This window comes from Molossus molossus, unplaced genomic scaffold (genome assembly GCF_014108415.1).
Source record: "Molossus molossus isolate mMolMol1 unplaced genomic scaffold, mMolMol1.p scaffold_m16_p_9, whole genome shotgun sequence".
Taxonomy (NCBI): Eukaryota; Metazoa; Chordata; class Mammalia; order Chiroptera; family Molossidae; genus Molossus; species Molossus molossus.
In genome coordinates this window covers 12192799-12204379 of record NW_023425403.1, presented here as the reverse complement: position 1 = coordinate 12204379, position 11581 = coordinate 12192799, and the positions used below count along the sequence as shown (strand labels likewise).

Here is an 11581-nt window from a genome sequence, read left to right as displayed (position 1 = left end):
TTCAACACAAAGATCACAAAAGAGCGCCAGAGCACAAGAAGTATTTAAAATAGATCACCTCCAGAAGTTGGAGGGCTACAAAGTACAAGTCGTCCAAGCCAGTCTGCAGAGGCTGTTCGTGCTTCCTCCCTGCAAAATCCCGGCAGGCGACACGAAGCGACGAATTCCAGCTGCAGAAGAGGAAGAGCATCACCTGCAGTTCCAGGCGTGGGAATCGCTGCCGGAGGGGGCTTGTAGGGAGCCCGAGAGGGGCGCGCAGCGGGGCCCAGGGCCGCTCGGAGCTGCGTGCGGGGAACGCCAGCGGTCTGCGGAGCCCGGAGGCGCGACAGGGTAGAGCGGGGCACTGGAGGGACCGCAGCTGCAGCAGGTGAGCCCCTGCAGCCTCCCAGCTCGCCGCCGCTACTGTCCCGGAGGCGGTCTCCGCCTGAGAATCCCTTCCACGCCTCGGGGCTGGGGCAAGGCGGGGCGCTGACGTCACCTCCCCTCCCCCCGTTCCTCCAGGAGGGAGGGAGAGGGGGAAGAGGCAGTGATCCGCCGCAGCTCCCGGCCGCAACTCTCAAACTCCGCGGCTCCCTGCCTGGGCAAGTCCTGACAAACTTGGCTTCTCTTCGGCCCTCTCTCTAGCCCTCGCGCATTCTCATCTCGCCTCGTTTTGGTACTCAAGTTTCACCCAGGACGGAAGCCTTAGGAGATGTGGCCACCTGGATCCGGGCAGCGCGGGTGGATCGCACTCTCGTGGGGGACATGCTGAAGATCGGAGGGAGGCAAAGTTGGTACTTCAGACACCGTTTCTAACAAATATCCAAATCGCGTGGGGATTACCGAGCTGCGGAGGACTTGAAAGCGGAGCACCGAGGACTCGGCTGGACTGGTGAGTTCTTTGTTTAATGCAAGCCTTATGTATTTAAGTTTCAACGTAAATTAAATTACGTGGGGTATTTGGCTCTAAGCTAGTGCAGGGAAGCGTGTGCATCCTACTGGCTCTCCTCTCGGCGAGCAGCACGACCCTCTGGCTGTGCATGGCTCGCGAATGAAAGATCAGTATGCATAGGTTTGGGAATTCATAAAATACATACATAGCACTGTTCAAAAGAAGTTGAAAAGATGTGCTGTTTGTGCATTATTTTGAATGTAACTTATTATAGAAATGGTGCCCTGGGAGGGCGCATCCGGGGCCGCGTGATTCGCAGTGGCGCAGCGCCCTCTAGGCCGGACACCAGGCAAGGCGCGCGCTCCTTGCCGGGTTCCTTGCGGACCGCGAACTTGGACCTGATCCTGGGACGTGGGCGTGAGCTCTGTCGCCGCCACCCCAGACTTCACTTACCACCCACTTGGGTCCATTCTAGTTGTAATATACAAAATCTAGCTCGAGTGGACTGCATTCAGAGGCGGTGCTGGAAGAAAGCGTTTTTGTTTTTCGGGAATCATCCCCCAACCCCCTTATTTAAAAGAGCCTTTGGGGACAGGATTTAGGGAGGGAGGGTCGACTATGGAAAGGACAACGTGGAGCTTGAACTACATTTCTCTTGCGTGTGAAGGTAATTCGATGGTTGCGAAAAGGCGGCTCTGTTTCGTTCCGTTGGGGCTAAAGGATCAGTAAAAACGTGGCAGCGCTGTAAACTGAAATCTCCATCTCTGGCTCTGGGCTGTCTCTGTGGCGACCTAGAGCAACTTCTTCCAGGCAATTAGATTTCTCAGTGAAATTGGAACACGGGGATTCCCAAACAGATGTTTTAGTTGCAGTAAGCGTTATTATTTACTAATGAATGGTAATTTTCTCCAGGAATTCTTTTGTGCCATTTAAAAAATCTTGTTATTTTATGTTACAGAACAGTGTCTTCTTACTTTTGCACCCCCATAACCCCCCAGCTGTTGGTGTGTCGTGTGTGGTTGCATTAAGAATTAGAATTCAGCAAAGGGCGCAAACCGGTTGAGCTTGGAGATCAGGTCACCTACTTTCGAGGTGTTCCATGTATGAAATTGAGCTATAACTCCAGGAGCACTTTGCGCATTGTGGCCGTGCCCAAGTGTTTGTATTGCTAGTGTTTATTGGGTGTGTGAATGTGTGTGTATTCTAAATAATGCGCAGGGAATAAATACACCACCTACTTACTCTTCTTGGTGCTACGTACGACTCAGCACACTCACTCTGCAGGCATTTTCCTTCCCAACCATAACCTGCTAGACACCTTTATTTTTTTTCAATCACCTTCTTTAAGATGGTTTAAAAGGAGACTGCATTAACGTTGAACGAAGGAAATTCTCTTTTTAACCTAGACTCCCTCGCCCCCAACCGCCTCGCAGTTCGCCCTGCAGCCCCCTCCACCGGTACCGGGGAAATAGATCTCTTTGTCCTTGCTGACTTAAAATGTTCGAGCACCAGAAACTTTCCCAGGTCATGTCTACCTTCTCCTCTGGGCTATTTTCCAACGCCCGGGAGCATTCCAGGCTTCGGCGGCGGCTCAGCTGCGCGGAGCTCGCGCGTCTGCAGCTTTGCTGGCGCTGAGAATGGGCTCGGCCGGGAACTCCAGAGTGCGCGCCCCGCGTGGGGAGTTCCCGGAGGGGGAGTCTGGACGCCCTGGACTTCCCTCTCTCCCTAGGGAATTTGGAGTTTCAAGTTAGAATGGGTGCAGTTTTCGGGGTGTGACTTACCGGCTGGGAAAGCGCACGAGGCGGCACAGCTGCCTTTTGTCCCGCGAACCTGAGAGTCGGGGGTGTCCGTCCCGCGAGGCGGGGCTGGGGTTCCTCACCAGGGTCGGGGAGGTTCTGGGGTATGATTATTCCGCAGAGAGGTCGCGGAGGAAGCGCTTTCATTTTCCTGGATCTTGATGTGGATTGTAGGAGGAAGTCACTTGGATCTAACTGCATTCCTTTCTGTCCTTTCGGAGGATTTTATACCTCCCTCCCTCCTAAGCGGTCACAGACCCGTAACCGAGCCATTCAAATGCAGATTTAGGAATTCCCTGAGGGTTCTTGAGACTCAAAAGGGAGGTGTGGAAAGCCTTTTCATTTGCCTTACCTGATTTTTTTTTTTTTTTTTTAACTTCTCCTTTCCTAGCAAGAAAGTCTGTATTAATTTTCGACACAAATCTGTGCTGGCCATAACTAACGTCGGCACGAGAGCGAGCCTCACGCCGTTCCTTGGAGTGCCGCAAGATCACCCTGGGCATTCGCCGTGGCCGCGCGGGAGCGCTGACCCGTAGCGGGGCGTCATTGCCCCGGACCCGCAGACTCCGAGTCCCGCCGCCAGGGCAAGTCGGCTCGAGTTTCTGAGCCGGAGAAACGAGCGCCGGCGCTCGCGGGCGTGGCCGCGGGCGGAGGGATCTACTCCGCGCCGGCCGGCCTGGGAGCGGGGAGCGCGAGCGGCGGGCGGAGGTCCCGGGACACCTGGCCCGCGACACCATGCGGACCTGCGGGCCCAGAGGGACCCCCGGCCGACCAGGTCCCTGCTCGAGGGCGCGCTGAGGCGACGAGGTGCGCGGCCCCCGAAGGCTCCGCCGCCGCCTAAGGCCAACTTTGCTGTAAGTTTGCTAGGAATGAAGTTGGAGCCGGAGGGCGGAGGGGCGCCGCGCCGCGAGTGCGGGGAGGCTTGCAGCTTGCAGCTTGCTGCGTGGGAGTGGCAGGCTTGGGCCCCGTGGGTGCTCCCCCAGGCTGCCCAGCTGTGGACCGTGCCCTTGCCCGAGCTCGAAAAGGGGATGAAAGAAGGAGCCCGGCTGGAAGGTGGCATTGCCGCGGCGCCTGCCCACTGGAAAGTTCAGCGCTGGCCCTGGATCCGGCGCCGGGCGAGGGGGAGGCGGGGCGGAGGGGCGGAGAGGGGACGGTCCGCGCCGTGCACGGAATGGGAATGAGGGCGCCGGGCGCTGCCGCCAGCCGGCCAGCCGCGCGGGGCTGGAGCTGGAGCCATTGCTGGAAATCAAAGCGGCGCCGCGGCGCGCGGCTACCGGGCGGCCCGGGGGCCAGGACTTCCGCTGCGCCCTGCAGCTGGGGAACTTCCCCGGCGCGCTCCACTCTCCTCTCCCCGGTACTCGTGCCTGCGAAGGCCCGAACTCACCTCTCTGCTAGGTGAATCCTTCCAGTTTGTGAAACAGCATTCATAGTGGAGGGGAGGTGGAGAGGGGTCAGCACTCCAGAGAGGGCGTCTTTGAAATGGAGGCGCAGAGTTCTCCCAGATGTTCTGCACCCTGAGGAGTGCTGCTCTGAGGTTTCAGTACGGACTGGGTGCATGTGCATAGGAGCGATTGATAAATTGATAGGTGCGATTGATAAATTGTGGGCTAGCCTTTGCACAGGGTGTTTTTTTTAAAAATCAGTTTGTTTCTATCTTTTCAGCAAGAGAGACTTGTGGGATCTGTTTTTAAAGAAAGATTTCTGATTCTTTAGTGCTCTTTCTTCCTTAAAATGCCTTCTTGTAGGAAGCTAACTTTCTGTTGTCTCTAAAATTTTTTTGTTCCCACTGATGTGAACTGCAGGGCTTTGAAAACAAGGACCCGATTGTATGCATTAGGAAAGTAAACTCATAAATATTTTCTATGCAGTTAAAGTTTTTTTTTTTTTTTCCATGCTTCTGAACTATGGTTTCATTAAGTGGCATTTGTTAAGCAACTCTCTGGTGCCTGGTAGAGTAGATTTTTGTTGTTGTTGTTGTTTTAACAATATTTATAGTGACTGTTACAATCAGGAAGAGATTTAAAAGGCAAGTTATCTTGTTGTTTGTTTATCTTTATAAATACAGATCCTTAAGTCTTCATATATTCAGAGGTGGGTTTCAATAGCTTTAAGAAGATACCTGCACATGTTAAAATGAGATATGGTGGTGGTTTTCCATATTACTCTTAGAGTTGTGCTTGTGATTCAGCACATCTAGTTAGTACAGTTACTCATGAAATTTGTTTCTCCGATGGTAAAGGTTAATTCTCATATTTGTCTTTGTGTTTCAGAAGAACAGCTCTGGCTCCACAATTATTATCTTCTTTCCTTGGTGTATATATATAAGCTTTCAGATGCATGTAAAAATACTTGAAACATTACTTAATTTTAAAAACAGTTGATGTCACTCCAAGTTATGCCAAACATGGCACTTAACAAGTTCAGTGTAAGGTTTGATTTGAATCAAGTGTGCATTTGTGTACCCATTTCTTGCAAAAATGAACATGTCAAATGAGCCAAATTCTTTGTCCCTCTGAAAGGAAGTGAGATTGTTAGAGGACTTCATAAAATCATTCAGACCAACTATATATTCATTTTTATCTTTAATTGATTACTAGAAGTATCCCAGTAGGTTCTTATAATGTAAATAGATCATTTAAATCTATATTATGGGCAGGTGCCAAAAAAGGAATCTTAAAACTTATGTGCAAACTAACAGTTTCCATTCCTTTGATCCCCTGCCTTAGTCTTAGCTCTTTTTTTTTTTTTTTTTTTATTATCTTCACCGGAGGACATTTTTTCATTTTTGTTCAGGTAGAGTGGGAGGGAGAGAGAGGAAGAGAGAAAAACATCGACGTGAGAAAGGAACACATCGAGTGGCCGCCTCCTGCATGACCCCAACCAGGGCCAGGGACAAACTGCAACCTAGGTATGTGCCCTTATCGGGAACTGAACCCTAGTCTTTCTGGACCACAGGCTGAAGCTCTAACCGCTGAACCAAACCGGCCAGGGGTTTAGCCTTAGCTCTTGAGCCACCTTTGAACAGGCATTTCTTTGAATGTTACAGGTGAAAGGGATCATATAGATATGTTTTCACAACCTGTTTTCCACTCAAGTTTGGCAGATTGTACATAGAGTCAATAAGCTGAATCAAATTAGTTCATTATTGTTGCATTAAATGTTGTCTCTGTGGCCTAATTTGTGGTCTAAAGGACCTGATTTAATGGCTGGAAGCCATAAGGCTAGGTGTGTGTTTAATCTCTATGAGTGGGAAATTGCAGTAGATAAACTCTCTTTTGACCAAATTATATAGATGATGAAGCCAAACTAAACCTTTCTGTCTCACTTAATTGTTCAATTTGCAAGTGTTAGTTTATCCTTAGGCACTGGACAGGAGTTTTTGAAATGAGTTGTGCAGGTAACTCATTAAGATTAGAAAGTAGGCATTTTCTCATATCTTTTTATTTCAGAAATGTATTCAATCAGATGAAGAATCTGTATATTTTACAGTTTAAATTTCTTAGAAAAGTCCATCTTTTTTAAAGTCCCATATTTAAGTATACTGCCAAAATTCTTGCTTAATTTCATAGTTTATTATATATATGGCGATACATATATAATTGAGTGTTTTCAAAGTACTTAGGGAAATCGGTCATTATTTAATCCTTACCCTGCATGGACTATTCAACTATAGAGCTTCATAATAAGCTCTGCAGTATAGACGCTGATCTAGCATCGCCTCGAGCCGATTTGGAAGCGTTTTGAGGTGGGTGGTAAACTCTTTCAGAACTGCTAGAAATTAGAGCCTGGAAATCAGGGCAGTCATCTGCAGTGTTGTTCCTGGCCTGGTGGTTGCGCCTGGGTTTTCGGTTAATTTGGGAGCAATGGATGTATTATTATCCCATGTTATCCTCCTTCCCTCCCCTCTCCTCCTTCAGTCCTGGCTTCTAGTCTCCATTCTTAATCCTCATCCATCTGTTCATCTATGAACCCAACAACTGTCGATCTCCTCTGCACCAGATGTTGATTGGGCTGGACACAGTGTACAGTGTGAACAAATCATGTCTTCTGCCTTCAAGGAGCTTGTAGTCCAGCAGGGGAGAAGGACAAACAGTTACATCCAGTGTGATAAGAGGTCCATCGGGATCAGGGCAATATATCACAACACCTTAGTTAGCTGGGATGTGGGGTAAGTGGATATTAGGATAGGGGGAGCTCTGAGGGGAGAGTGAACTAGGGACTAATTCAAGGAGCTGAAATGACCATTGGTGGAAAACTTAATTGGTTGTCAAGTATTACTTAAGGATTAAGGATTAGTTGAGACTTGCCTGGGGTGTGATAAATAGTGAGAAAAGAGACCTGAGACCTAAGCATGCCTGTGTTATCTTTAGGAAGAGGGTTGGTTGGTTTTTCATCAATGCTGCTTTAATTCTTGTTTCACTTTATTGTGAATTGTCTTTTTTCCTTTGTGTAGGTAGAGCAGAAAATCTATGAATAGGGCTGACATTGGCTAATAAAGGCAGGGAGGATAACTTTATGGGGCCATGGTTAAAAAGAGAAGGGATAAAGAAATGTTAAGGAAAAAAAGGTGAAAACTAAACTCTATGTAAGGAGTGAAGGGCAGGAGAAAAAATAGTAAGTTTGCATTAACTTTTAGAAGGTGTGGGGCAGAGATGTTGCAGGTTTAGTGTCCCCACCACTAGGTGGTTTTGTCATCTCAGGACAGCTGGGTTGTTTCGAGCCTGTGGGATCTAACGTTTTGGTTTGAAATAGGAAGTAAAATTGGGAGATTAAATTAGGAAAGTAGGTAGTGGTCAGATTATCAAAGGTCTTTAATGTAGGACTGAGAAGAATATACTTAATCAGCAGGCCAAGGGGGAACATTGATTGTTTATAAATGAGGGGGTAATATTACAAAGATGCTTTTATGAGATGAATTGGATGGCAGTGTATAGGCTAAATAATGTGGGGGCCAGAAAGCAGGAAAACCAGAAGGCTATGCAGAAGCTGTGCCTGAACAAATACAGATGTGAATAAACTAGGTGGCAGCAGCAGAAATGGAAAGGGGAAAGTTTTGAGAAACTGAGAAAAAAAGTCAAGTCTGAATAACTTGGTAGACATGGAGGTTTGGCAGTTAAGAAAAAAAGATTATAGAAACCCTGAGTTTTCAGAGAGAGAGATAGGATGTATTGGGGGTGTGGTTTAAGAATATGTATCTGTGGAGGGTAGGAGGCTGTAAAGATTTTAGTTCAGCCCTGGCTGGTGGGGCTCAGCAGTTAAGAGCGTCGGCCTGAGGACCGAAGGGTCGCGGGTTTGATTCCCAGTCAAGGGCACGTGCCTGGGTTACAGATTTGATCAATGCCTGGTCCCAGTCTCACATTGATGTTTCTCTCTCTCTCTCTAAAAATCAATGGAAACATATCCTTGGGTGAGGATTAACAAACAAAAAAAGATTTTAGTCCAAACTCTAGTTTTTCAAACAAAGAAATGGCATCCAAGGATTAAGTACTTTCCTTCAATGCACAGAGTTGATTAGTGACAAAGTTAGGGCTAGATCATAGATGTTATGTCTTCGGATGCCTTCTTTATTTAATTTCTTAGGTTGCAAACTTGGGTGTTTTTGGAAGAGGTAAAATGTCTCTGAGATAGGAAAGTACAGTGGAACCCTTGCTACAGGCATACCTCATTTCATTGTGCTTCCCAGAAATTGTGTTTTATACAAATTGAAGGTTTGTGGCAACCCTGAGTCAAGCAGTCTGTCAGCACCATTTTTCCAGCAGCATTTGCTCACTTGTTGCTGTGTAACATTTTGGTAATTCTCACAATGTTTCAAATTTTTTCATTGTTATGTTTGTTCTGGTGGTCTGTATATTACTATTGTAGTTGTTTGGGGCACCACAAACCCTGCCCATATATACCTGAGAACTTAATCCATAAATGTATGTGTTCTGACTGCCCCACCGATCTGCCCTTTCCCCTCTCTCTCCGTGTGTTCGGGTCTCCCTGTTCCCTGAGACACAACAATGTTGAAGTCAGGTGTGCAAGTGAAAGAGTTCCATGTCTCTCACTTTAAATCAAAACTAGAAATGATTAAGCTTAATGAGGAAGACATGTCGAAAGCTGAGTTAGGACAAAAGGTAGGTCAAATACTTAGCCAAGTTGTGAACTCCAAAAAAAAGGTTTTGAAATTACAAGGGCTACTCCAGTGAACACAGGAATAATAAGAAAGCAAAACGGCCTCATTGTGGATATGGAGAAAAGTGTTAGCAGTCTGGATAGAAGTCCAACCAGCCCCAGCGGTCCCTTAAACCATAGCCTAATCCAGAGCACAACCTTAACTCCCTTCAGCTCTACAAAGACTGAGAGATGAACGAGCTGCAGAAGAAAAGTTTGAAGCGAGCAGAGGTTGGTTCATGGGGTTTAAGGAAAGAAGCCGTCTCCATAACATTGAAGTGCAGGGTGGAGCTAGAAATGCTCGTGCAGAAGCAATGGTAAGTTATCCAGAAGATCTAGCTAATATAATTGAAGAAGGTGCCTACGCTAAACAGATTTTCAGTGTAGACAAAATAGCCTTGTATTGGAAGAGGTGTCATCTAGACTGTCATAGCTAGAGAGAAGTCAGTGCCTGGCTTCAGAGCTTCAGAGGACAGGCTGACTCTCTTGTTAGGGGCTAGTGCAGCTGTTACTAACTAGAAGCCAGTGCTCATTGCCATTCTGAAAATCCAAGGGCCCTTAGAAATTATGCTCGGTCTACTCTGCCTGTGCTCTGTGAATGGAAAGACAAAGCCTGGATGACAGACGTTTGTTTACAACATGATCTACTGAATATGGGATGGGGCAAAAGTAGGTTTACAGTTGTGAGTATATGAAACACAGAGTTTAATTCTTGTGTGATTATTTATTAATTATTGTGTTGTTTTCCATACAAATGACTGTAAACCTACTTTTGCCCCACCTGGTATTTTAAGCCCACTGTTGAGATCTGCTGCTCAGAAAAAACGATTCCTTTCGAGATAGTACTGCTCATTGACAGTGCACCTGCTCACTCACCCAACATCCATTCTGCAGTCCATGGATCAGAGTCATTTTGCAAGTCGTACTACTAAAAATTACATTTCATAAGGCTGTAGCTGCCATAGATAGTGCTTCTTCTGTTGGATCTGGACAAAGTAAGTTGAAAACCTTCTGAGAATGATTCACCATTCTAAATGACATTAAGACCATTTGTGATTCGTGGGAAGAGGTCAAAATGTCAATATTAACAGGTGCCTGGAGGAAGTGGATTCCAGCCCTCAGGGATAACTTGGGGGAAGGGTTTAAGACTTCAGTGGAGGAAGTACCTATAAATGTGGTGGAAATAGAACAGGAGTGGGGCCCGAAGATGTGGCTGCATTGCTGCCATCATGATAAATCGTCAACCTTGAGGAGTTGCTTCTTATGGATGAGCACAGAGGGGAAGCTTGAGATGGAATCCACTCCCAGTGAAGATTCTCTGAAGAGTGTTGAAATAAACTTAGTTGATAAAGCACAGGCAGGATTTGAGAGGATGAACTTCAATTTTGAAAGAAGCTCTGTGGGTAAAATGCTGTCAAACCGTATCACACGCTATGAGAACTTATGAAAGCAGGAGTCAATGTGGCAACCTTGAGTTTTGTCTCTCTCTTTTTTTTTTAAATCCTTACCTGAGGATATTTTCCCATTCATCTTCAGATAGAGTCGGGGGGAAGGGGAGAGAAACATTGACATGAGAGAGACACACCAATTGGTTGCCTCCCGCATGATCCCACCAGGGCCAGGGACTGAACTGCAACCGAGGTACGTGCCCTTGCCTGGAATCGAACCTGCGACTCTTTGGTCCGAGGGCCGATGCTCTAACTGCTCAGCCAAACCAGCCAGGGCGATTCTTGTCTTATTTTAAGAAATTGCTGTAGTCACCCCAGCCTTCAGCAGCCATCAACCTTTAGGCAAGACCCTGCACCAGCAAAGAGGTTATGTTGAAGGTTCAGATGATGGTGAGTGTTTCTAGCAGTAAAGTGCTTTTTAATTAAGGTATGTGCATTGTTAATTTAGACGTAATGTTATCACACACTCAATGGACTCCAATGTAGCGTAGTCCATTTATATGCACTGCACTGGGAAACCAGGACATTTGTGTGACTCGCTTTGTTGCGATCGTCACTTGGTTGTGGTGCTGTGGACCAGGATCCACCCTGTCTCCAAGTGCACCTGCATTTTGCGTGGGGAGTGGGTGAACGGGCTGTATAGCTCAGGCCTGATGGCATCTCAGGTGGAGTGTTCCGTGGCATTTGAGGGAGTTTCGGGCTGGAATGCAGGATTCTGCGGTGACCCTTTACGATTAAGGCCTGGTGAATGGGATCTTTCAGGGTCGTAGTCCCTGCGTGTGTGCAAGGAGCTGGCAGGCAGAGGCTCGTCATGCCAGACTTTAAGGTGCAAGAGTCGGTGTAGAGTATAAAAGTATTGAGGGGAATCAGGAAAATCGTGTCATTTATTGTCTGTGTTATGGATTGCCTCTTTGTTCTAGGCAGTCTTGTGACAATACAAAGGACACAGGGTATTGGGGATTAGGGATGAGTACCGAGGAGAAGGCCGTTTGATGTGGCAGTAGCTTGTGGTGCCCGGGAAACGGTCCTGTTGCCAGGGTGGACCTGAGGCCACGCGGAGCAGGGGCAGAAAAGTCAGTCACCTGCTTGGGGTGCCGAGGAGGTCGAGGTGGCAGAGAAAGTACCTGTTTGGAACTCTTTGCCAGGATGAGAAAGAGCGAAATGGGGTGTTAGTTTTTTTTTTTTTGGAGGAAGTGAAGGTTGGAACGAAGTTTCTTTTTCGGGAGGGATCAACGTGTGTGTGTGTGTGTGTGTGTGTTTGTAGACTCTGGAAGGTGGTTTTAGTGAGGGGTTATTTGAGGGCCGTGTTTGAG

At 47.3% G+C, this 11581-nt stretch overlaps 1 protein-coding gene across 1 annotated transcript in view; it reads left to right on the top strand.

The window, feature by feature from the left end:
• The first annotated feature begins 525 nt into the window (after window positions 1-525).
• The window catches only part of FAT1 (FAT atypical cadherin 1), a 134834-nt gene continuing 123778 nt past the window's right edge, over window positions 526-11581 (top strand). Inside the window, exon 1 of the mRNA XM_036250376.1 lies at window positions 526-871. The gene's annotated coding sequence lies outside the window, so the exon portion shown is untranslated. The remainder of the gene's footprint in view (window positions 872-11581) is intronic.